At 38.8% G+C, this 27,812-nt stretch overlaps 2 long non-coding RNA genes across 2 annotated transcripts; both read left to right on the top strand.

Annotated features, from left to right (window-relative positions):
- Positions 1-1,493: 1,493 nt before the first annotated feature.
- On the top strand, positions 1,494-27,738 carry LOC144628659 (uncharacterized). The gene is made up of 3 exons (XR_013566282.1): positions 1,494-1,586; positions 18,282-18,396; positions 27,572-27,738. It is a non-coding gene; the product is annotated as an uncharacterized LOC144628659 (long non-coding RNA).
- On the top strand, positions 8,460-9,398 carry LOC144628263 (uncharacterized). Its single transcript, XR_013566228.1, has 2 exons — positions 8,460-8,648; positions 9,276-9,398. It is a non-coding gene; the product is annotated as an uncharacterized LOC144628263 (long non-coding RNA).
- Positions 27,739-27,812: the final 74 nt, after the last annotated feature.

Raw genomic sequence — 27,812 nt, forward strand, 5'->3', positions numbered from 1 at the left:
CAGTGGTTGCTGATGACAGTTCTAGTTGGTAATTTATTGCATTGAAATGGTAACTTCTGCTCTTCTTTTAGCCGAAGGGTCGGGTACGAAAACCCTTTTCTTCTTCTCCGTTGACAACGGCAATATATAGCTTTCACATTATTTCCTTATATTAGTTTTGTTTTCTTCACTTTCTTTAGTAACTTCTGCGTTTGTCAATGCGAAATTCTGAACCTGTCGTTGATTCTTGATTCTTAAGTTTGGTCCGATGAGATTATTCTTCTTTTTTCTTCTTTTTGCCAAAGGCTAAAAGAAGAGCAGAAGTTACCATTTTAATGTCATCAATCACCAATTCGAAGTGTCATCATCAACCAATAGAAAGACCACGTTTTCAGCGTATCTACACCTCAATTGGCTTTCTTATTTTAGTTCAGGCTGTATGTTTATCAGAGAAAGTCAGGTAAGATAAGCTTGAGACTTAGTAGTTTTTCAAATTTGTTTCATTGTACTATAAAAAGAAATATTGCAACTAAAATCCGACCGTTTGTTGATTTTCTGCAGGTTTTGATCACTTGAGAACGGACAAAAAATTATTCAAGGAATTATCCACGGTAGGTAAGATCTCAGCAGTCCCGGTAGATATAGACCATCGTTCATGGTTAAAGTTTCTTTAGAAACTCTGAAACCTTGGTGAACTTAGTAGTTTACAGGAAAGCTATGTAGCTTTTTTACTCCATCGTGTCTAAATAAAGGTTTTGATTGATTGATTGAAGAACACGCGTGCTTCTTTTCAGAAAGCACTTGTTCTGTACTGCGTAGTTGACGGTAGAGTGCATTCAATTTGCCGGCGAGGGCGCGCGTTTGTGAAAAAAAATCTCCTCTGTATGTATGGAGTAGCCGCTCGTTGGACTTCGAGGGAATAACAGATTGAAAACAAACAAACGTAATGATTTCTGTGCGCCAGTCGCATAACGATAAAAACAGAAAATCAGTACAAACAATGATTTGGAACACTTTGCTTTGAATTGCCTCGACCGAAGCGCACTTACTTACCACGAAAGCGCGCGTGAACAAAACCAAGGACAGTTACACTGATAAGGCACACTGAATAAAGCGAGCCAAATTCAACAGCAAGGTGTATTTGATGTGATGGTTATGAGTAACAACAAGCGCTGTTAGTTCTTACAAATCTGATTAATAGGAACACATCGTGCAAACTATATATGTTGTTTCATTAAGAAATAAAAACGTTACTCTGGTTAAAGATTGTTGTAAAATGTTCGTAAAATACGGTATACGCAATGTCCCAACGTTTCGGCTTAAACTAAAGCCTTCATCAGGGGAAAGTGATAAGTGAATAACAAAAAGCACGTTCTTATATAATATGCAAATCGAGAGCTAATGTTTGTCCCTAAAGGCTAAATTTAGAAATTCGTGCGGTAAAAGCATGCCGTCATCGCGATTTAGCGGATTCTTGCAAGTGTTAATTTCCCAAGCCTCCAAAATACGTCTTTTGCGCCAATTTGTGCTTGTACGTAGGATCTTTGACGATTCCCACGAGATGGTGTGGCCAGAATGAAAACAATGTTCCGCTAAAGCTGACTTGTGTGAGTGTTTGTTTTCAACTGCTTTTTGATGCTCTTTGAGTCGGGTGGAAAATTTTCGTTTCGTTTCTCCGATGTAGCTTTTGTCACAAACTTGGCAGGGAATCGAATAAATTGCGCCACGAGTCTGATCTTTTGGCACTGGATCTTTTGGTTTGGGAAACAAATTGCCGATGGTTTGGTGTGGTTTTCAAGCAACTTTGATATTATAATTGCTTAAAATTCGCTTGATTGGTTCCGTAGTACCCTTGATGTACGGCAAAATGCAGAAACCTTTTTTGTCATCAGGTGCAGTTGCAGGCGTTTGTTGAGAAGGTCGTTTCGGTTTGCTAACATCAATCACAAAGCGCTTCGGGTAGCCATTCGCCCTGAGTGCCGCGGTCACATGTTGTATTTCCTTTGACTGTTGATCAACAGAAGATGGAATAGTTTTTGCACGATCAGTCAAAGACTTGACCACAGCCCTTTTGTGAGCAGCCGGATGGTGGGAGTCAAACGAGAGATATCTTTCTGTGTGTGTCGGTTTGCGATAGACTTTAGTGGAGAGTTGGCCATTGTCTTGTCGACAGACAGTGACGTCAAGAAAGGATATTTTCCGTTCTGTTTCTCTTTCAACCGTAAATTGGATAGATGGCTCGATATTGTTCAAATGATTCTGTAAGGTTAGCACCAGGTTGGATTTAACAGCGGCACATACATCATCTACATATCGTTTCCAAAAACACGGCTGGGAAAGGGAGGTGGATAGTGCTCGTTTTTCAAGGTCTTCCATGACCAGATTTGCCATAACAGCTGACACTGGAGAGCCCATGGCGGTTCCGAAGATCTGTTGGTAGTGATTGTTGTTGTACTTGAAGTTTGTTGTCGACAAACAAAAATCCAACAGGTCAACAATGTCATTAACAGGTATGGTGGATCTATCCTGCAAGGTGACATCATTGGAAAGCAAATCTTTAGCAACATGAATGGCGAGTTCCACCGGAATAGATGTAAATAAAGAAACAACGTCAAACGACACCAGCTCTTCATCTTCTTTGAGTGAGACATTTTTCATCTGTTCACAAAATTCCACACTGTTCTTGACCGTGAAATCTGTGTTGCCCATCAGAGGACTCAGGATCTGCGCCAAATGTTTCGATAACATGTAAGTTGGAGAGTCTATGAACGAAACAATAGGTCTTAAGGGGAAACCAGGCTTATGAATCTTTGGTAGACCATAAAAGCGAGGAGGCAGTCCGTCAGAACTGCGGAGTTTCTTGTAAAGGCTGTCACTGATCTTGTTCTCTCGTTTAAGGTTGGCCAATTTTTCATTGAGCTTCCTCTCCGTTCGCTGTGTAGGGTCTTTATCTAACACCTTGTAGGTTCTTTGGTCATTGAGCATTTGCTGCACCTTGTCGTCGTAATCCTTGCGATCCATGACAACGGTACAGTTACCCTTATCCGCAGGGATAACGAGTCGGTCTTGGTCTTTACGGAGATCGTGTAAAGCTCTGAGCTCGGCTTGTGGCAAGTTAGGAGGTGGTACAGTGGCTCTTTGTAAAACCTGCGAAACTTGGGACCTTAACGCAAGTTTATCGCCTTCCGGTAATCCAGAAATACCGTCTTCAATAGCAGCTACAATTTCCGCTGTTGGTATTTTCTTTGGAGCCAAGGCGAAGTTCGTGCCCTTCTGAAGTGCAGTCGTTTCGGTGTTGTTCAACGGCTTGCTAGAGATGTTTAGCACCCACTTGTCGCGATTAACTGTTGCATCGGGCAATGAGATATTTGACTTTGAGGTTAGGACTTGAAGTTTCTTCGAATGCACAGATCTAATCCTGCTATACTCCTCCTCCTGTTGTTCATAAACTAAGGTCTCGAGGTGTTCAAGGTCCGGGGTGGTTAAACGTGACCGTAAGAAATCCAAAGCAAGTTCCTTTTCTCGAGTCAGTGTGCGGATCTTCTTGTGTGTATCTTCGATTCGCAATTTCAGAAACTGGAAGCCCACGTTCTTCGACAACTTCCAGCCTTTAGGAGTCCGAACCGGTGGTTTAATTTTCAAGCTCGGTGGAAGAACTTGAAGGTCTTTGCATCGATGGCTAAAATGTAGGTGTCGGCGATGCCTTGCTGTCTTCAGCATAATTTTGTTGAACGTACGCGCTTTCTGTAAAGTGTCCTTATCGTATAGGACACGATAAGGACACTTTACAGGAAGCTCAATGAAAAATTGGCCAACCTTAAACGAGAGAACAAGATCAGTGACAGCCTTTACAAGAAACTCCGCAGTTCTGACGGACTGCCTCCTCGCTTTTATGGTCTACCAAAGATTCATAAGCCTGGTTTCCCCTTAAGACCTATTGTTTCGTTCATAGACTCTCCAACTTACATGTTATCGAAACATTTGGCGCAGATCCTGAGTCCTCTGATGGGCAACACAGATTTCACGGTCAAGAACAGTGTGGAATTTTGTGAACAGATGAAAAATGTCTCACTCAAAGAAGATGAAGAGCTGGTGTCGTTTGACGTTGTTTCTTTATTTACATCTATTCCGGTGGAACTCGCCATTCATGTTGCTAAAGATTTGCTTTCCAATGATGTCACCTTGCAGGATAGATCCACCATACCTGTTAATGACATTGTTGACCTGTTGGATTTTTGTTTGTCGACAACAAACTTCAAGTACAACAACAATCACTACCAACAGATCTTCGGAACCGCCATGGGCTCTCCAGTGTCAGCTGTTATGGCAAATCTGGTCATGGAAGACCTTGAAAAACGAGCACTATCCACCTCCCTTTCCCAGCCGTGTTTTTGGAAACGATATGTAGATGATGTATGTGCCGCTGTTAAATCCAACCTGGTGCTAACCTTACAGAATCATTTGAACAATATCGAGCCATCTATCCAATTTACGGTTGAAAGAGAAACAGAACGGAAAATATCCTTTCTTGACGTCACTGTCTGTCGACAAGACAATGGCCAACTCTCCACTAAAGTCTATCGCAAACCGACACACACAGAAAGATATCTCTCGTTTGACTCCCACCATCCGGCTGCTCACAAAAGGGCTGTGGTCAAGTCTTTGACTGATCGTGCAAAAACTATTCCATCTTCTGTTGATCAACAGTCAAAGGAAATACAACATGTGACCGCGGCACTCAGGGCGAATGGCTACCCGAAGCGCTTTGTGATTGATGTTAGCAAACCGAAACGACCTTCTCAACAAACGCCTGCAACTGCACCTGATGACAAAAAAGGTTTCTGCATTTTGCCGTACATCAAGGGTACTACGGAACCAATCAAGCGAATTTTAAGCAATTATAATATCAAAGTTGCTTGAAAACCACACCAAACCATCGGCAATTTGTTTCCCAAAGCCTCCAAAAATGGAAGCATGTAAACAAGTAAATTGTAACTAAGTATTTTTATATCTTATTTATACATGTACATTTTGTTTTTGTTATTTTGTACTCTTATAGTTGATGTGATGTCTTACGATGTTATCAACTTAATAAATGTAGATGTAGAAAAGATCCAGTGCCAAAAGATCAGACTCGTGGCGCAATTTATTCGATTCCCTGCCAAGTTTGTGACAAAAGCTACATCGGAGAAACGAAACGAAAATTTTCCACCCGACTCAAAGAGCATCAAAAAGCAGTTGAAAACAAACACTCACACAAGTCAGCTTTAGCGGAACATTGTTTTCATTCTGGCCACACCATCTCGTGGGAATCGTCAAAGATCCTACGTACAAGCACAAATTGGCGCAAAAGACGTATTTTGGAGGCTTGGGAAATTAACACTTGCAAGAATCCGCTAAATCGCGATGACGGCATGCTTTTACCGCACGAATTTCTAAATTTAGCCTTTAGGGACAAACATTAGCTCTCGATTTGCATATTATATAAGAACGTGCTTTTTGTTATTCACTTATCACTTTCCCCTGATGAAGGCTTTAGTTTAAGCCGAAACGTTGGGACATTGCGTATACCGTATTTTACGAACATTTTACAACAATCTTTAACCAGAGTAACGTTTTTATTTCTTAATGAATCAACCACCTGGTTACAGGTCTATTTTTATATATGTTGTTGTTCGATATTAATTTTATATGTAAAATTTCCGTTGGATGGCGTTATAAATTCCATTATTCTTAGTTTTTCAGTGGCTATCAGTCTTATTTCGATCTAACCAAAACCGCATGATAAAAAGCAATAAACACCCTTCGAAAGACAAAGGCTGGCCTGGGCTTTAGACGAAAAGTAAAAGGCATAGCTTAAATCACTCAGGCAAAATTTAATCAAAGTAGCGGAATCCCAATACATCTAGACCTAATACAGTAAAATGGTATGACACTTTTCAGTTTTAATCATTATTATCATTAATATTAGCGGCTACAATTTTGGTACTTTTTCTCATCTTACAAGAAAAGTAATGCTTAGTTAAAGACGCTCATTAGAAAACAGGTGGACATAATATGTCATCTTAAATGACGAAAAGATTGCAAAACCAATTCAGTCTTCTAGATCTGAAAGTTTGTTCTCGTTAAAATTCGAGAAATTTTTCATCGTTCGAGAATTTTCCGGTTGAGAACTGTATGTCAGCCCGGAAAGAGTTTTATCGGTCGAAAGCTGGTAGCAAATAAAACAGTTTTCACTGCCTTATCAAAATGCACAAGAAACTCCTGCTTTGTGCATTAGGTTACTCATCTCGTTTTCAATTAGTTGAGAAAGTAAAACAGTTTTTAATGCCTTATTCATGATGAATTCCTAAAAAACTCCTGCCCTGTGTATCTAAGTTACTCACTTCGTTTTCAATTGGTTGAGAACATTAAAAACAGTTTTCACAACCTCATTGAAAATGCACGCAAAACTCCTGCTTTGTGTTCAAGTTGCTCACGGCGTCGTTTTTAACTGGTCGAGGAAAAAAACAGTTTTAACTGCCTTATTTAAATGCACGAGAAAGTCGTATCTTAACATGCTGATCATTATTCAATGATGAAAAAATGGCGATCAGCAAGGTCGTTTTTAAGCGATGGGATGGCGTGACATCGCTTTATGCCATCGCACGATTGGTTCTTTTTGTCTGTTTCAACCGATCGAACAGAAATCAAGTTTAACTTAACAAGAAATCGCCGCGTAAAACACAAAAGCAAAATACTTCCGTGCAGTTAGAATGGAACACTACAATATATAAACGAAAGAGACTAATTATATATGATGGGATCTATTAGATTTAGTAGACAGAATTTTCGTATTCTTACAATATAAAGGGCCGCTGAAAGCAAGAGACTGTTTGACCTTTTTCGTAGCTTAAAAGCTTGCTCCCGCGTATCGTGTGTCGTTTATCCGTGATATCACACTACAGTATAACGCAATCTTTGTTGAGACAACATAGGGAAATCTAAAAAAAATATATAAAAATATAAAATGAAATATTACTGTTGTTTAATTGAGCAAATCTACTAAGAAAATGTATTATTTGCATCCTTGGTCTGTGAATTCATAACAACTGTGTTTATTTGAATTCCATCAGATCCTCAGGCTATGCTATTTACACAATCACAAACAAGCTTCGTATGTTTAAGAAATGTAATCTGCAGTTAGATAACAGTCTTTTTCATCACACACAAGGTGTCAGCTACTTTTATTTACTTTCAGTTTTTTCCTCAAAATTATGTAAGACCCCTTGTTAAAGGTCATCGCTTCTGTATGCATCGCGTGCCATTTATTTAGTTATAAGCACCCAAAGCTAAAATTAAGGATGTTTTTAACAAGTTATACTGTTACTATAGTAATCTGTTATGTCGTGTAAATAATAATTACAACTTGTTCAGCAATGACTATTGTAGCATCAACTGATTAAGAGTTGTGATACTGACCCATCGAAGTATAAGTGCAACCTCGTTCCCAGGGTCTCTCTCTCCCCGCCCCCAAGAGAGAGGGGCGGGGAGAGAGAGACCCTGGGAACGAGGTTGAGTATAAGTGTTGGAAAGTACTGGAAACTGTTGCCAGCCACCTTGAGTGACTCGCGTCTATCTGTCGCTGGACGAAATTCCCACTACTACACCTAGACTGACTTCTAACATATATTTCTTCTTTTTCTTTCTCGTCAGAAACGTTGCGTTGGTCCTATCATCATTGCTGCAAACATGAAGACTGCTATTTGTATATTGATTGTCGCACTGCTCATCATATCTGTGACGTCATGGTCAAAGAAGAAGAGATCGAGACGTCGATGTAAGTGAGTCAAAGATAAAGACCGCTGGTCTAAGTAAACAGACACCACCAGAAAAATTACATTCACAGGTTAAATCCAATGTGTGCTCTGTAGAACCCGGTTACGTAACATTGTGAATCATTAAAAACGAACATGGTACAAAATGTGGTGCCAGAAAAGAAAGGAACATGAAAATTAATAACACTGCCAAGCCAAAAACAAGGCCTCTGCAGAAAGGGCCTATGAGAAACAAGGCATTAATCTTTGAAGAGCTATAGCTAAGTCGTAATAAAATAACGAAAATTTAAAACATAACATCAAACAGACTACGCGATTATCAATTATTGCCTTCAAATCCCAGTTTTAAATCCTTACCTTTCCTTTAATTAGCATCGGGAATTTGAAGCCCTTTTCAAATGTTTAAGCGAACTGAAGCAGTCACTGGGTAGGGTCTGGAAATGTGGTATTGATTTTTGACACAGGCCTGAAAAAAGGGTATAAGGAAGATCGCATATTTTGGTCCTAAACAGAATAAGGATTTCAGAAAATACGCCATACATCTTTACCCAGATTTTCGGCGAGTACCCCCGGGGTGGCAGATTTACAACAGAACACGAGTAGATGAGTGTTTGTGCTAAAAGCGAATTTCTCACTTCTCGTTTAGATCTCACTTCTCGTGCTACTACAAACGTACGTTACCACGAAGATGAACCGGCCAAGACACAGTTCCGCAGAGACGCAGAGGGACTGGTACCGGCACAGCACCGCAGAGATCCGTGTGATGATGCATGTCTTTCCTACTGCGGTGGCATTGAAAATGATGATTGCTACTTTGAATGCTGTGAGGACTTTTGAACCAAGGATAATGTGGTAAGGAATAAGGAAGCCGCGTTGTCCAATACAGAAAATAAGCCAAAAAGGAGGACTTAACCTACGGCGTTCCAAAACCCCGAAATTCAAACTCTAGATCTGCCCTCTATCCACACAAACGAGCATTCACTTTCAACATTCAAACATGCAAACCTTTAATTGAAAATTCATGTCAGGCATCCAAATTCACTAACGACATTTAAAATACACTCCTAACTTGCGAATATTCAATTTAAACGTTCAATCAAGGCAAGCATTCGAAATTCACTGACAACATTTGAACTTTCACTTCAAACAAACATACGTTTAGACAATGTACCGGGAGAAAAGACCTTACTGTATTAAACACACATAACTGTTCAAATTATTGTGTATACAGGTAGTCTGTTAACTATTTTTACTTTTAAACACATTGAGTTCTTTTCATCAATGTAGTTTTTATTTTTTATTTTTACATGATGCGTTATAGGTAATTTTCAACATTTTTTGACATACACAAACTTCCACATTTTTTAATTACAAACTATAACTTTCGGCACAGTATGCACAGTTAGTTTCTTTTTTAGCTAAATAATCAAGCACAAATAAGGTTATTCATTCAAATAACAGTACGCATTATATTTTTAGGAGCTTAAGTCCAAAGTCCAAGGCTGAGAAATCAAGCTAACAGCGTGGGCAAGAGAAAAGTAATAATAATAAGGGTGTGGTGTAATCATTTCAAGGGTTTAAAATAAAAATGTTACAAGACAACTGTCGTGTTTGTGTTTTTTCTGCCGTCGCTAGGATATTCTGTTGACTAGCAATCTCGCTGACCACGAAAGGACAACACGGGCTCAGCTGTTCTGCAGCGACTCCTTTGTTGCACGTTTTGCATCTCATTCAGATGACGTTTTATTAATTATGTATCCAAATAGCATATTATTATCTCCTTTTGCTTAAGGTCGGCACACACGAGGGGACTTGACGCAAGGGCTTGTTACAGAAACTAGTCCCTGCGACTAGTCACACACACACTACACACGAAGGAACTAGTCACGCCTAAGCGTGCGACTAGTTGCAGGAATAAGTTCCCTATAGTGTTTCATCCATAGATAGACTTATACAAAAAAGTTAGAACCGCCTTGACCAGCATAATAACTAGCCTGAATTTCAGACCTCCCTCCCCCCTCTCTGGCCGCAATTGCCTGCAGATTTTCTGCACTAGTTGCAGATTTTCTGCAGTTACCTGCAGATCTTCTGCACTTGCTGCAGATTTTCTGCACTACTTGCAGATTTTCTGCACTACTTGCAGATTTTCTGCACTACCTGCAGATTTTCTGCACTACTTGCAGATTTTCTGCACTAACACTGCAGAAAATGTGCAGTTCAGTCAAGTGCAGTCCATTATATGTATTGCCGTGGTGTTGAATGGTGCTCAGTTTGTTTTTTTTGCCTGGAGTGGGGACATAACGTTGCATCACTGTCGTTATTGTCACAAGCCATTCACTCGCAACGGAAGTAAAACAATCTGAAGCAAGAAGAAAGAAGAGCACCGTGAATCGTAGTAGCAATGAAAATTGTATTTTAAGTCCAAGCAAAACAGTAATTTATCCTCACTGCATATCTATTGTCGCGATCACGAAGAACTAAGTTATGGGAGAAATCCGCGACAGCCGAGGCAAGAGATATGCAGCAAGGCTAGGTAAGAGGTGGTCACCGCCACCAGGGGTGGGGGCGGATTTTGTCGTCTACGTGCGAGAAAAAATAGACCTCGAAAAGTATATCGCCTTACGTGAAAATAAACTCGGTCATTTTAATTTTAAGTGGAAAGATTTTTTGCATAGTTAAAAAACTTATCTCATCATCGGTAGCGTGACAGCATAGTGTGACAGCCTGTAGTTTGTAGTATGTAAGTAAGTAACGTAGCGTGAATAGTGTTTTGTATTGCAAGCTATAAGTATTAATGTAATTAGCATAATTCAGTGTTGTATTGTGAGTAAGAATTGTAGTTTAGAAGTAGTTATAATTAGTTATCCTTTTAAGTAACAATTATTTTTTCCTTTTGAAAGTGTTGTTTTGAAAAGTATGTATTTTTTGTAAATGTAGTAGTACCTATGTAATTAGCATTGTGTGTAATAATAAAGTTGCATTCAATAAAAAAAAAAATAAAATAAAAAAAAACCAGGGGAGGTGGGAGGGGCGCAAAGTGCCTTCCAAGGCAATCTCGTCAAACTGCGAGATCTCGTGCCGCGCAGCCAGATTTTATACCTGAACGGCCACAAAGGATCATAGGAGACGCTACCAACCCGGACCCTTGGGATTAAAGGAATGAGGCGTGCTTACATGACGCGCTAATTATATATGCAGTAAGAATAGTCACTTAAGGTCGCGCGGGACCCTTGCTCATTAATATATTCATTAGCCAAATTTCTTGACGGAGTGCTATCTTGTAAAGCTTTAATTCACTACATTTTGAACATCGATTCCTCTAAAATTTAACAAGGATATTCGGGGATGATGGAATTACATCATGATTGTCCTTTTACTGAGAGATGACCTTTGTCTGTGATGTTACAAGCCCTTAAAAGTTTAACTGCAGATAATGCGATTTTGTGTCCAAGTTTTCAGCTAGAACAGCGCACCAAATGAAATGATTATATAGCCTAGTGATAAATCTTAACCTCTTTTGTGCTATGGCTAGAACGAAATTTTTGATTTCAAAAACTGCTACAAGTTAATGGCTTCTAAGAGAGCAAAAATGTGAAATCTAAACTTTGAAACGTGCTATCTTCATTTTGAGAAGGAAATTTAAAAATTCGCTCTAGTCATAGCACAATAGAGTACACCAAGTTTATGTTCCTCACGAATCAACTCTTGAAATTCTATATCGGCGGAGAAAACTTGGACACAAAATTGCAGGTTTTAAGGCTTCCGAAGACCTTCCGAGGAAATGTTTACAACAACGTGTGATATATTCAAAGCTGTGAATCTAATTATGATAATTCCCTATGTTCCAGCGCACGTGGCACAAAGCTGAGAACAATTACTAGTAATTACTTGTACAAAAGAGTTTGAAAACAAACATTCTCATGAATATATCGTTTGTTGTCGGCTTCAGTCGTCCGGCAGTTCGTGCATACTCTTTAAATAAATACATACTAATGATTGCAAGGGTCCTGCGCGACCTTAAACACGGAGCGAGCCTATAAATAGCCCCCCCTCTAGCACTTAATTGGCTTCTTTTTCTTCAGCAATGGCGGCCGATGGCGGCCAAAGTAACCGTCGCACAACAGAAGCGGGCACCAGGAGAAATAGCGTTGTTTTATAAATTTTAAGTTCCCACTTTTTTATTTTGCTAAACTCTAGGTCAAACATTGCTTCAGATCGCTCCATTTTTTTCCCCAGGCACATGCGTAGGTTGAATAATGGGCAGCGAGGGGAGAGGGGTAGGCAAAATAGGCAAAATTTTTAATTCTCAGGAGTAATAAAAATCTAATTTTTCTCCAGAGTCAATACAGCAACAGGCGAGGAGAAAACAAAAAATCACCTTATAGGGAGTATTGTCTTAATGTGGCACCAAATTCTGGAAACTATCTGAAATTTAAATGATGGCTATATCACATTGTTTATGACTTAATATTGCGTTAAATGACGTCACAAACTCAAATATCCGCCATCTTGGATCTGCCTATAGGTAGCTCAACATTTTTATTCCTAATACTCTGAAATCGTTAAAATTGAATAAAATAAATGGATGCTAACGGAGTGAAAATGCTAAAGAAACGTTTTTAAAGTCTCGCGCAAAGCCAACACCCTTGGGGTAAAATAACTAAAAATTTGGAAATTGTAGGTAGAATACAGTGGGATGTCCAAGTTTTTAAAATTTATAATGAAAATGCAATCAAATAATTTAAGGTTTCCTCGCCTTTTTGAGTTTGATTTATGACATTCTTTGCTGGGGTGGTTGGGGTGGTGGCTGGGGAGTTGTGGAGTGGGAGTGGGGTAGAGGGATGGGGGTGAGTTTGTTTCACATTCACATTATTATTGGAGTACCGAACTTCCTCTTAATATCGTTACCACCGGCACACTCTTGTCCAGTAAAAGAGAAGCAAGATCTTTTCATTGTTGCAGGGCCGTAACCAGCAAGAGGTAAGACGAGGCACTTGCCTCGTCTTGATTTAACCCAAAATTAAAAAAAAAAATACGTTCAGGTAGGAAAATAATCCCCAATTGAACCTGATTGATTTTTCTGAAGAACTATCTCATGAAAAATGCTAAAAGTAGCGTCTCAGAGATTCTAGATTTCAAAATTTTCTTTCCAGACCTTGCTAAGGCCTCGTGCCTTCGACATTTGCAACGTTTGCCTCGTCTTTGTTAAAAGTCTGGCTACGGCACTGTGTTGCCATAGATAATGAGTTATAGGCTTCAGAAATGCTATGTTACGGTTATATACAGTATAAGGCTTTTTAACTTCCCGCTATTTTTTACTGTTCCGTCGCATGAAATTCGTGTTAATATATAATAAGGTAGTCTTTCTCTAACTCCATATGGTTTAATAATTCCAGATATTTGGTATACGTCCTCTGACGTAATGTAACTCTGAAAATTCCATGAGTTCGTTTGTTTTCTACTTTTTGTGCAACTTAAGCACAATGCTAATCTGCATTTCTGTTAGACGTTCTAAATAAAGAACTGATAGATTATTACCTTTTTCCGCTTTCTCGTTTGCATTATCGAATTTTGACCATTTTACCTCCACCCTCCTCCCCCGTCCTTCAATAGGCTATAGAGTTCACCGGGTCTGTGAAAAAGGAAAAAAATGGCTATCCAAAGTTCAGGGCAATTTATGGAAGATTTTGACATTTTTTGGAATTCCTGAGTAAGTAAAACTTAAAAAAAATGAAGAGATTTTAAAGCCAATATATCGATTTCATATCTTGGGCGATGTTACAGATAAGGAAGACTTGTCCTGTATGATGACACAGCCGCTGTTTCATGCATTTGCAAGGATACGTTTAAGATTATCATTCTAGAAAGCCGATTCTAAGTTACAATATATTCTATCCATACGAAACGTTAATAACCAACGAGTACAGGTATCTATTTCTCAAAGTGGAAATTTCGAGATGAAGTGAATCTACAGTTTGAACGTGCGTACCTCATGTATGCACGAAATGTTATTTGGCGCGGAGTGAGGCGATAAAAAGTGCAATTCATATTATCGATCCACATATTTGCACCATTGACTTTGTTCACGATCTTGTTAGGCGAACAATACTTCAAAATTCTGACAGTAGGGTCCCTTTTTCGGAAATTGAAATTGTACATGTGATGGATCCATGTGATGTTGAATTCTTAAATAATGTTCTTCTTATATACTTCTGAAAACCTGTTACAACATTCCCGCTTGATATTTCTACCAGAGTTATTATCTTATTTAAAACCCACTGTAGTGTATATATATAGATTCAGCTTCAAGGTTTTTTTTTAGTGTTTTGAAAGTAGAATCCTTGTATGACACCTTCCTCTCTCTAGAACAAAAAAAATCCTTCATCCCCAGAGTTATAGTCGCCCTCTTCAATGATTGGCATAACTGTTTAAAAAATTAATATTTTTTTGTTAATCGCAGAGAGAAAAATAAATGCGTTAGAAGAATTGACTTACTCAAACTTTTTTATGACGATATCTAAGCACCACCATATAGTGCCCCTAGAGATAGTCAGCTCCCGGCTATAGTTCCCCCACGGGTACCGCAGATAGTGCTCGTGGAATATCCGTAGGACTAATTATACGACAAAGTGCACTCAGGTAATTTGAATTGACTTTTACACTTAAAAGGTACCATACTTGAATAAACCAACCTTTGTGAAATCAATTTAAGTAAGCACTTATGTTACTGACGGATTGTCAAATGTCTTTCATTTTATTGGCTGAATAAACCAATAAAGCATACGGCCGCCGTTGTACCATTCCATTAGTTCGAGCACACCCTGCGGCGATAAAGGTAAGTTGAAAGTATAAGTTTTTTGAGATCAGTTTGGTAGAATTTCATCCCAATGAAGAATTTTATTTTAGCAGTCTTATGGGCTTTAAGGTGGTGAATCATTGGTTTTACTGACTAGTAGCATTAAAAACTGTCCTTCGAAATAGCAAGAGAAATTTTAGTCTTAAAAATCAGTTTCAACAGACGCGAGGCTTTACAATCTGTACAATCAATCCAGGAAAAAAATTATAACCATTATAAAAGTGTTACATACAACTTCGCTAGCTTTCAGTACCACAATAGACGTGGTAAACATATTTGGCACCAAAGCCTTTGAGGAATAAATTTTAAAAAACCTATTTACTTGCTTCGTAAAAGCATTTTTATCATATGGGTGTGTCACTTGTCACAAAATCAGTAGTGCATATATCGCGTACGCGTATTAAACGCAGTCAAACGTCTCGCAGGCAGTGTAATTCTTGTATTTCAGAGAATTTCGTTCATGTTGAAGTGGAAGTATGAGCAAGGGCGTATAAAACAGTTGCTGCGAGTAAATATATGTCCTTTCCCTCAAATAAACGAGAGTTTTTAACTTTTAAATGCTTCCGGCATTGTAGAACCAAATTGCTGACAAATTGATTCGACAAATGGCGTCGACAAGTCCTCATTTTCCTTTTTTTGAACACGTAGAACTGTTTTAGTAAAGCTCCAAAAAATTAGTAAATCATCAGGATAATGGTAAAGTATCGAACTTTGAACAGTGAATATCATAACCCTATCTTTGAAGTACCTTTTTTTTTTCAAATTTTTGTCGTTTGACCGCGATTGACCGATATCACGTATAATCAGCCCTATTCAGTTTCGTGCCCAAAAAACATGCGTTATGATTTTAGCGAATTCTGTGACTTTAATCGGTCTTAAGCTCGCCATTGTTTTAGTTTCTGTTTTTTGTATTCTTTAAAACATTTTCTTTATCCGTCATTGTTTGCGTTTTAGGTTCAATTATTTTTTCTCCGTTTATTTTATAGTTGTTTCTTCCCATTACAAGTCGGATATCAGTTTTATACTGATAAATACAGGTCTCCGATACAATCTTTATACAGTTATCTACAAGATCATTCCGGTTAATTTAAACTGAAACACTTAAAATGCCCAAGAGGTCCAGATGCAGTGAAGTGTTTTTCTAGCTGGCTAATGCAGCAAAATGCACGAAATTTGTAATATACTTTAATTGCACAATGACCCAGATAAACCTCATGCGAGGAGCATGTCGATGTAACATACTCATATCAAATCAATCTCATTATTCGCTGGAATAAATATCAATGATATAACAGTAGTTTACTGAAGTCTTCTTGCGTTTTGTTTTACCACGAAGCGAATATACGTGGAGATTCATGGCGTAGAATGCCTTTTGTTCTCGGGACATTTACTTACAGTTGGAAAAAGTGTATAGGTCTGTCACGACGCTTGTTAATATTCATCGATGCTCCGAACGAGCTGTTTTCATTGGTTGCTATGAATGCGCGACAATACTCATTACTTCATGATGAGGCGGTAAACTAAACAATGAACTCGCCGCCTATTGTTTCTTTCTTTGTTTCAATGAGCTCAACGCGCTTTTGTTATTCAAATATCGAAAAAAACTCACCGCACGCGTGTGTGTTTTTGAACAACAACAATGAACAACTCTTGTGTGGTTAATATTGCTCATTCTAGTGGCGGATCCAGACCTTCAGGTAAGTGGGGGACCCGATCATCCAGATCCTAGAATAAGAGGGGGACAGCTCTCGAAAGTAATTGTTCTTGGCCGTGCAGGCCTCGATTTGGCCTAAAAATAAGGCGGGGCCCCAGGCCCCCCAGGCCCCCCAGGCCCCTCTCCTAGATCCGCCATATTGTATCTCTTTAGTAGTCTTATGCTATTAAAACCAAATTGATTGCAAGGCTGGTACAACGGCAGGAGGGCAAGATTTATTGGCCAATATTTCAACTAGCAGAGCTAGTCTTCTTCAGGGCCAGTACTATAATATAATGAAAATAACGGCTCTAAAATTTGAATTTGGATAATACAGTGTGGGTTAATGTTTAACTAATACAAGCTATATAAAGATATACGGTGACAAGATATATAAACATGTACAACGCGGAAAACAGTAATAATAATAAAATTGAAAAAACAAAAATAATGAAATTGTCAATGTTCATTTCTACGGTTAACACCATTAGGCGCAAGTGTTTGGCCTCTGTGTATCAGGTAGGCCTCTCTAGCCTTTCTGCGGGATGCATTATTTGTCGGTTGGAGTTCCAGAGGAATGAGTGTCATGTCTTGGATAGAGTGATCAGGTAGATTAAAATGCGTAGGTACTGCTGCTGAAGCGGTAGCGTGTCTGGGATTGTTCGTGGCTTGTCTATGTTCAGCGAATCTTTCACGGATACTACGTTTAGTTTAAAACCTCGCTTTCATGTTGCATATATAATGAGGGACGACATCATTATTATGACTGGTATTCATCATAATAGATTGTCATAGCAATCGTGGCCGGAAGTGAAAAAACCGGAAGTGACCTAATTTGCCTAAAGGGGAGCCTCATTTTGGTGTTCATAGGGACTGAGCCTCGTTTTGGTGTTATACTTTTTTACAACTGACCGCGCCCGACTTATATAAAAATAAGTACATTGTGTGGGGGAGGGAGCAAGGGCCCAGAAACCAAAACGACGAACGGGGGATAGAGTGTTCAAAATATTTATTTTTCCTAAAATGTATTCACTGCGGGACGTGAGCCTCTAGTCCTAGTGACCGGCGCCCGACTTACAACACAAGTTTTGGTTACCGTATCTTTTGTGGAGGGATTACAAATCTATCAACAGTTCGCACATATCTTCGTCTTGTTGAGACCGTGTTTCTCATTGTTGCTTTTTCATTGTTATTTCGAGTAATTATAGAAATCGAGCTTGATTGTAGAAGAAAATGTTAACTGGTTTATAAGGAGAGAGCAATTTCGTGCAAAATGCTTTCGGCGATGTCTACAACGCCTTCAAGGGATAATCATAAACTGGCGCTTTACAGTCTACCAAACACAAAAAAAAGAATTTTAAACACTACTGAGAAGTCGTCATTCTTTCTCAAATTTACGCCCACTTGTATTTACGAGCCAAAATTCCTGAGAAAATCACTGAACCCAATCAACCACTCTTAGAATTTTTCCTTCTGGGATTGCCTCATATCTAAAAAATGGTACAGTAAGTTATTCGCGTCGTTTTTAATCGGTCGAAGAATTGAAACAGATTTAACTTCTCTATTAAAATGCCTCAAAAACTTCTGTTCTGTGCACTAACGAAGTTATTCATAATTATAATCGTTAAGCATTTGACGAAATTCGTCATTAGTCTCCACTGCTAGCCTGCGTAGCAGGCGCCTTGTAGAGTTTTATGGGAATTGCGAAGGGCGCGCGTGGCCGTCTCGCACCTTTCGCGTTTCCATGCGCGCGCTCGAAACTACACAGGCTACTCCACTGCAAGCTAGATCCAGTCCAAACTCGAGAACACGTCAAGCAAATACGTCACGAAGTGTCCAACGAATCAGCTTGATGCACACACGTATTCGGTTCGCTGCTTACAAAGAATATGGACTGCTAACTCATAACGGATTTGTGGTTTTTCTTTCTCATCAGAAACGTTGCGTTGGTCCTATCATCATTGCTGCAAACATGAAGACTGCTATTTGTATGTTCATTGTTGCACTGCTCATCATATCTGTGACGTCACGCCCTCATGCCGGACCTGAACGTGAGTGAACAGATTAAGACCGCTGGCCTTTGTAAACAGCCGGTCTTTTTTAAAATTCCATTTTAATGACGTAGCGCTAAAGCGATCCATGAAGTGTCGCTGATTGGTTTGTAATGACGTCACAGGCGCAAGTAACAAGCGATCTGAGACACTACATGGGCCTGTGAAGGGTGGAACATTTCGTTTTTATCTCGAAAATCTCTTGGGGGGGGGGGGGGGTCAAAATTGGGCCAAAATGGGAGTAAATATGGATAAAAAGATATACACCACCATACTATTAGTTTCAATTTAAAAATTCTAAATTTAACATAGGCCAAAATTGAGAAGATGATTTTTTAAGGGCAACATGCATGTGCATGATCGGGGCCTGTCGGTGAATAAAACGAAACGACAGGAGAACCAATTGTTATCGTCTATTTACAATAGATTCTGTCGAGTGTCTGCTAAAAGTCATTGTTTTCTTTCTTCGATTACTTTAGACGAGATTTTGAGAAGTGTTAAAATACCTTACGAGGCAGATAAACCATGGCCAGCCACGATGAAAGGCCAAAGGAAACAGTTCCGCAGAATGTTTTGTGACGATCACTGTGTTGAAGATTGTATTATAGAACTAGATCTAGGGATGCTTGATTGCGAATGGGAATGCGGCTGCGCATGAGGGTGTTTGAACCAAGGCTAATATGGTAAGTATAAAGTCCCCCTGTTGTTGGGGTTGTTTCATGTCATGACACTTATTCATTTCACGATTTTAACAGACGTTTGAACAGCCGAAGCTTAACAATTGCTATATGAGAGCACTGAAACTGTTAAAAAGCGTCTTTGCCTGCGGATGGGTTGGATGGAAATGGATTGCAACTTGAAAAATTAAGGCTAAACTTTTCAAGTTGTTTCTGCGCACCTTGAAAAAATAAATATTTATAGCCGAAGTTGATTTCTGTCCGCAAATCAAGGTTATATCTTCCTTTAGATGTGAAAAGATAATGTTTTTTATGGGATAAGTTGCCTTCCATTATTTTCACAACAGTTTAGACCAATAATCTGCGAAAACACCGCGACGTAGCTCCTTTAACTGATAGTTTTTATTTCAGAATTTGTTTTGAGTTTCTTTTGGCCTTTTTCCCTGTATTCACACAAGACCACACTTTAAAAAATCTTCCTTTTCCTTTTTTACAACTTTAGGTACGGTTTCACATGCAAAGCTTAACATTTAAATAACAACACGCACATATTTGTTTTTTTTTTCAGAAACTTGAGTCCAAAGTCCAAGGCTTAGAAATCAGGCAACAACAAGTGTTTCACAAGTGTGGTGCAAAATAATCTAAGGGTGTGCTGTAATCATTTTGTTAAGGGCTCAAAATAAAACAACTAAAGAAAATTGCAATGCTTGTAATGTGTTTTTCTTGCCGTCTCTCGCTTCAACTGTTGCGCATGTTAAGCAGTCCCACTGACCACAAAAGAACAACACGGGCTCAGTTATTCTAAAACAAAAGGTGACAACTACAGCTGTAGGATCTATATTATCAGGATCAAGTGTAAATACCGTTGGAAGAACTTAACAACGAGCAAGGATACTACAACCAGCAAAAGTCGAGTTACTAAACAGGTTTTACTAGTCGAGGATCATGTGGGCAAGAACAATGGCCAATTCCCTTTACAAGATACGTCTACGGGGAATCATGGTAGTTGTATTGTATTCAGCCTTGCCAGGACTTCGCACATGTTTTGCTGAATACAACTACCATGATTCCCTGCCGACACGTCTCATAGTTTCCCTCCAATTTTGAATTGTTTAATACCCGACGACAGTTTTGCAGCCATACCCTGTCTAGGACGGGTTCATACCATGATAAGAACAAACGAGATTAACATAATATACCCTGTTCAGGGCAGGAGGGGTCAAAAACCATACCCTATCCAGCGGCATGTCCCCGTGAGAGGGTACCCCCCCCCCCTCCCGGAGCAGATAGCAGATCAGCCTTACGTCCATAGCAGAGAAAGGAGACTCCTTGTATTGGCACATCAGCGCTTTTGCCACCCAGAAATTTTGCAGTTTTTGAAAGCTAATATCTACTTCAATAAGTTGTAGCAAAAAGAGAGCTGAAATTCTCGCCGATTTTAAGCTCTTAAAGCATCTGAAGATGTAACAGGGGCTTCTTCGGGGATTTAGTTCTATGGTTGAGCGAGAAGTGCTCTGCTACCTTCTGGGATCTTTTATATCAAGTGGACCAAAACATCATCAAGGAACACTCCTTAAGAGCAGTTGCAAAAGCACCTATACAACTAGCTTTACGATAACAGAAGATTGTGTTATTTCAAAATCTGCCTTTTTACCGAAAAATGCTCCGAAACAGAGTCAGTTCGTATATACCTGATTGAAGAAATGTTGACCCGTGAAAAGCTCAAACCATGAACGATACGACCGAATGGAATTTTGGGTAGATAGCATTGGTAAGCCTAATACTATTCCATTTATTTATAATTATGGCAATATTTTCTTTGAGAGCTTCAAGAGCACGATTTATGCAACCTGTCGTATGATAAATAGAGGATAATACATGGTTGCGCGGAGATATGAAATTTATCTTCGAGTGTTCAAATCGATATCCCACGAGTGAGCGCAGCCAACGAGTGAGATATCGATTTGAACACGACGCAAATATCGCAAATAAATTGCCCAATAACCCATACACTGTATTGAGTTCTTTTTGAACTCACCCGTCCCCCGAATCACACGCCGCCACATCACGTGCTTCGGAAGACAATCACGGTTACAATCCTGCTGTATCGGTTCTAGTCGTGTTGGTGTCTCGCAAAGTCTACTTATCACGCAGTATGATCAGCCTTGCTTGCAGTCTTGTTTGTTATATAATAATGTTCATTCTGTCACAGAAGACGATTACTTTTTCCTATTTCCCAGTAAACATTTGGGTAACATCGTTTATCTTTTTGGCTTTTCACGGGTCAACGTTTCTTCAATCAGGTATTCGTTAAGTCTTCTCTACGCAAAGTCGTATGCTAATGAGGCAAAATGTAAACAATGACGTCAGCAAGGATTCCTCTATTGGAAATGAGAGTAAATGATGTGGGGATTGCCTCATATCTAAAAAATATTTCATTGTAGAAATTATAACGTCTTAAGATCAAAATGTAGCTATAGACATTTGTTTTTACATACAGCAACAACTTTTTGTTTTCTGTACCTGCCGTTTTAAAATAGCTCATTATAGTTTCAAGGGAAACTCGAAGTTGGTGCGTTTCCTTGACAACTTGATGATTTTTGCCTGAAAAGAAACCCCTCTTACATACTCGGGTAAATGTCAGAGCATAATTTCCAATAGTTTTGGCCAGTGTACTCACTCTGCCACAAATCTTCAGTTAAATCAACCAGTCATCGTTTTTGTGTGAGAGCATAATCTCCAACTGAGCTTCAGTCAGAGCTCACTCTTGCTCATGCGTGGTACGATTGATTGACAACTTAATGATTCTGCTTGGAGCAACTGAAATGATCAGTTTCATTATCGTTATACCTCCACAGTAGCGACAGCACACACAAAAAAACTTTAAACGAGACTAATTCTTTACTTGAAACTTCAGTCACAAGTGAGGTAGGTTCCTGTCTTTTGGATCATCTTATGTGTAAAAACACTGATATACTACAAAATCGCAGATATTAGATTCATAAAAATTAATGATTCATCGCACGAAATCACCTTTGCTATGTGACCAACTGAGTTGGGCGTTTGCTGAGCCATAAAGTTAAATTATTGTTTTTTTTTTAATCGAACCGACGATTTCTGCTTGCCATATCTTCACAGCGGATAAATCGTTCACAGTAAAATGTTACGAAACTTCAACTACACATTACGTTTCTCTACTGAATTTGTTGGCGTCTTGACTAAAAAAAATCATAACAAGGTTAAGTGACAATTTCGTATTTTTTGCGTCCTGCATTTGCTCTCTGTTCAGCTAAGTCATTTGCGTCTTTTTCAATCGGCTAAGAAATTAAAACAGACTTTACTGCCTTATTTAAATGCCTGAGAAACTCCTGCTCTGCATACTTACTGTAAAATTCCAAAAAAATCTACGATCGTTACTTTTAGATTTTAAAGCAGCCTTTTCCTGGCGCTACTTAAGGAGGGTTCAACTCTCGGAGGGTTAAGTGGGCCGATCCATAGTAATTGTTTTTTGAACAATTAAAAGTTCGGGAAAGAAATTGGCCTCTGTTTTTTCACATGTATGTATACAGAATAATGGAAAACATCAGAACAGAGTGACATACCTTTGACATGAAGTGTCATTTAACACAAACATCAAATCAATTCAAGGCAGCTTGTTGAATCTGTAAGTTTCATTGTTTTGAATTCTTTTTTACTAAGAAGTCAAGTTTCGTTTGAGGTTGCTATTGGTGTTGTTACTTTCGGAGCTTTTATTGAGGGTAAGTCATTTACGTCGTTTTTAATCGGTTAAAGAATTAAAACAACCTTAACTGACTTATTAAAATGTTTCAAAAACTCCTGGTTTGTGTACTTAAGTTATTCATATCAATCGTTTTGCATTTGACAAGATTCCTCATTTACCTTCGCTGCAAGCTAAATCGAGTCCAATCTCGAGAAGAAGTCAAGAAAATGCGTCACGAAATGTCCAATGAAACAGGCTTATGCGCGAGTTTTCGTCCCGGGATGAATTCATCTCAGTGTGGACGATTTCATCCCTGTCCTAAGCACCGGGATGAAACGTGACGAAAAACGCCATGTAAACAGTCTTTCCGGGATGAAATGTAATGTAATGTAAGCACGGGCGAGATGAATTCAACGCAGGCGGGACGACTTATAGTTCCCGGGCATCCCGGGATGAACACGCTCATATAAAATAAAATAAAAATTTATCCCGGGACGAAACTCATCTCAGCTCTCATGTAAAAAGGCCCTAACAAAGAACAGATTAACCTAACTCAACTTATTTTTGCATATTCTTTCTCATTAGAAACTTCGCGTTGATCCTATCATCATTGCTTTAAACATGAAGACTGCTATTTGTATGTTCGTGGTCGCATTGCTCATCATATCTGTGATGTCACGCCATCATCCCGGACTTGAACGTGAGTGAATAGATAAAATTCCCTGGGCTAAGTAAACAGTCGTCTCCAATCAGAAACACTACATCGTCCTCTAAAGCGGTACGTCATCGGAATATTTCAGGTTTTTTCTCGGACATCTCTTGTGCGAGCGAATGTTTACCGAGGCCTAAAAGATTGGCTTTTTACTAAGCAATGTCACGGGAAGTGACATTAAATTATTAAATTAGGGCCTCGAGAGAAGAAAGAAATAAAAAAAGAAGCAAATACACCAAATTATTATTTTTCAACTTCATGTTCATATTTGAAATCTATTTATCACACATTGGCCAAAAACCAAGCTCTTTTAAGGGCAACGCGTTGCACGATCGGGGTCTATAGACGAATAGGCAGCAACGCCAGAACCTTTTGCAAGAGAACACGATGAGTGTCTGTTTAAGGGCATAGTTTTCTTTCTTTGATTTTTTAGACAAGGTAATGAGAAGTGCAAAAATGCCTTACAGCGCGGATAAATCAGCATCAATAATGTCTTAAAGCTTGTAGTGAAGATCCAGTGATATTCGATTGCGAATATGAATGCTGTTAGGGTGTTGGAATCAAGGCTGATATGGTGAGGAAGCTACATGACACACTGGATAACTTTAGAAGGGATCAAGAGAAAAGCCCTGACTGCTGTACTACTGCTCGTATTCTAACACAAAATTCCTTCTTATTATTAGCCCGTCAGATAAAAGGCCCGCCAAACCATCTTGTAGTTTCATTGTAGTTTCATTTGGATATATTTTATCTGAACAGGGCGTTTTATTGGTAATTTTTAACCTCTTTTACATAATGTTATATAAACTTATTCTTTTGTTAATTGTAAACTGTGACTTAAATTACATTAAAAAACTCATTAATAATTCATAAAGAAAATACAAAAGAAATTAATGTTTAATCACAGGGAACCCAAACGCTGTATTAGTTATTTATAATCTTAAAATAAAAATGTTCTTATTTACCTCCTGTGTTTTTGTTATAACCGGTTTGGGAGCGATTTGAATCAGAGCGAAGGCGGTTTACGTTGCGAGTTTTAAACGGTAATCGATCTGTCGCAATGTCAATGCAACGCGCCTCAAGTTTCAATTGCTAAAACCATTAACTATTAACTCTCCTCGCGGGGGGTTTCGTGTTTCAATTTAATGGTCACGAGAAGAGAAGAGAGACAAGAGAAACAAGAGAATTACGCCTGGAATTCAAGCTACCCTGATTTTTAGTTTCATCCCTTGTCTCCTTCTCTCTTCTCTCCCGCGAGGGGAGTTAATAGTTAATAATAACAGTTAAAGTAAAACTTGAGACATAATTGAGGCGCGTTGTATTGACATTGCGACAGACCGATTACCGTTTAAAACTCGCAACGTAAACTGCCTTCGATTAAATTAAAATCGCCCCCAAACCCGTGAAAAAAGGCACAGGAACGCAGGTAAATAAGAACATTTTTATTTTAAGATTATGAATAACTAATACAGCGTTTGGGTCCCCTGTGGTTTAATGAGTGTCTTTATATCTGATAAAGGCACGGCTAAACTTTACGTCCAATTTTCTAGGCCAAAATAACCCCAAATCTAAATATTAGTGCAAGAATGAGTTGATCTACATCAGAAGATTTTTAAGCCGTTCAATAAATTCGCAGTTCGTGTTTTATCAAGTCTAAAACACTCGGCTGCGCCTCGTGTTTTAAACTTGATAAAACACTGCTGCTCATTTATTAAACATAACGTATTCACAATCTTTTATAGCTAAATAGTCAGACCAAAGTAAATGTTGTTCATTCAAATAACAACATGCTTTTGTTTCTTTTTTTTTTTCAGGAACTTTGTTAAAAACGGATCTTAGTTCAAAAGTCCAGGGCTGGAAATCAGGCAACAACAAGTGTTTTCCTAAGTGAAGTGCAAGAAGCAAATAAGGGAGTTGTATAATCAATTTGTTAAGGCTTCAGAATAACACAGTTCCAAAACAGTATTGTCGTGCTTGTGTTTCCCTCTGTCCAACGTCGCTAGCTCGAACGTGGTGCGTTTGATTGACAACTTTATAATTTCTGCCTGCAACAAAAACCCCTCTCACTTGCCCGTGTAAATTGATTAATTAAACAGCAAGTCGTTGTTATTGTGCCAGAGCATAATTTCCAATAGTTTCCGTCAGATTTTTACTCACTCTGTCACGAATCCTCAATTCAAATAACCAGTCATTGTTTATGTGTGAGAGCATAATCTCACAAAAAACAAAAAAAAACTCTCTTACATGCCCGTGTAAATGTCAGAGCACAATTTTCAATAGTTTCGGCCAGTGTACTCACTCTGTCACGAATCCTCAATTTAAATAACCAGTCATTGTTTTTGTGTGAGAGCATAATCTCCAATAGCTTCAGTCAGAGCTCACTCTTGCTCATGCGTCGTACGATTTATTGACAACTTAATGATTCTGCTTGGAGCAACTGAAATGATCAGTTTCATTATCGTTATACCTCCACAGCAGAAACAGCACACATAAAAACCTTAAAGGGGACTTATTCTTTTCCGAACAGTTCAGTCATAAGCGAGGTGAGTTCTAGTCCTTTAGATCATACAAATGTTGAACTTAAGCTCAAAAAAGTATTTTAACTAACTTTACAGAAAAACTGATATACAATAATATCTAAGGTACTTGATTCATAAATACATTTATCACGCGCATTCAACGATATCATCTTTGCAAAATAATCACTTTAGAAGGATGTTTTCTGCTCTGCATAAAGTAAAATTTTCTTTTCTTTTAATGAACTTTATTTGTTTTGTCATATCTTCCACAGTGAATAATTCGTCTACACCTAAATGTAACAGAAAATTATAATAAAAACTGATAATCAAAAGAGACATTCTTCAAGTTTCTCTGATGATTTTTGCATGGCCGAAATATTTTTTATCATTCAAGAGTATTTTGTCAGTTGAGAATTTTGTCATTAAAGAAATTTTCACCGGTATTTGATATATATAAAACATTTTTCACTGCCTTGTTAAAATGCATGAAAAACATCTGCTCTGTGTACTTACATCGTTTTCCGATCGGTAAAATATAAAAACAGTTTAAGTGACCTTCTGTCCTTAACATTTCAGTCGTTTTGCATTTGACAAGATTCTCCATTAGCTTCCATTGAAGGCTACAACCCCAGTCAAAAGTGTTGGGAAGGTGGCTTAGTTTGCGCTCCACACCATACACACCATATTGTCTATCATGATGTTCAGTAATACCTCAACATTGTTATGGGGGAGAGGGGGCCCATCCACGCTTTGTGCGTACCTTTAGATTAGATGTATTTAAAAGTTGTTGAAATCAAAGCGTTCATGTACAACCTTCCCAAGGACTATTGTCTTGGGTTGAAGCTCCAGTCCAGTGTTGAGAACACCCCGAGAAATTACGTCACAAAGAGTCCAACGGAACAGGCCTCGGTGCGCTGTAAAAACAGAGAACATAGACTTCATTTAAGAGATTTTACTTTCTTTCTCGTTAGAAACGTTGCGTTGGTCCATTGCTGCAAACATGAAGACTGCTATTTGTATGTTCATTGTCGCACTGCTGATTATATCTGTGACGTCACGACCCTATGCCGGACCTGATCGTGAGTTATTAGATAAAGACCGCTGGCCTTTGTAAACAGACCAAAAATATTTCATTTTAATGACGTAGCGCTAAAGCGATCCATAAAGTGTCGCTGATTGGTTTGTAATGACGTCACAGGCGCAAGTAAGAACCAACCTGACACACTATTTGACTTGTGGAAGGTGGGATGTTTCGTTTTTATCTCGGACATCTTTTGGGCGGGGATCAAATTTGGGCCAAAAGGGGAGTAAATATGGAAAAAAAAGTTGCACGCCACCAAACTATTAATTTCAATTTAAAAATTCTAAATTTAACAAAGGCCAAAATTAAGAAGAAGCCTTTTTAAGGGCAACATGCATGTGCATGATCGGGGCCTATCGGTGAATAAAACGAAACGACAAGAGAACCAATTGATAGCGTCTATATACAATAGATTTTGACGAGTGTCTGCTAAAAGCCATTGTCTTCTTTCTTTGATTACTTTAGATGAGATTATGAGAAGTGTTGAAATTCCTTACGAGGCGGATAAACCAGCCACGATGAAAGGTCAAGGGGCACAGCTCCGCAGAATGACGTGTGACGAACAATGTGTTGAAGATTGTCAAAAAGATCCAGGGATGCTTGATTGCGAATGGGAATGCGGCTGCGCATGAGGGTGTTTGAACCAAGGCTAATATGGTAAGTATAAAGTCCCCAGTTGTTGGTTTGTTTCATGTCATGACACTTA

This window comes from Oculina patagonica, chromosome 10 (assembly GCF_052425735.1).
Source record: "Oculina patagonica isolate OP01 chromosome 10, crgOcupat, whole genome shotgun sequence".
Classification (NCBI taxonomy): Eukaryota; Metazoa; Cnidaria; class Anthozoa; order Scleractinia; family Oculinidae; genus Oculina; species Oculina patagonica.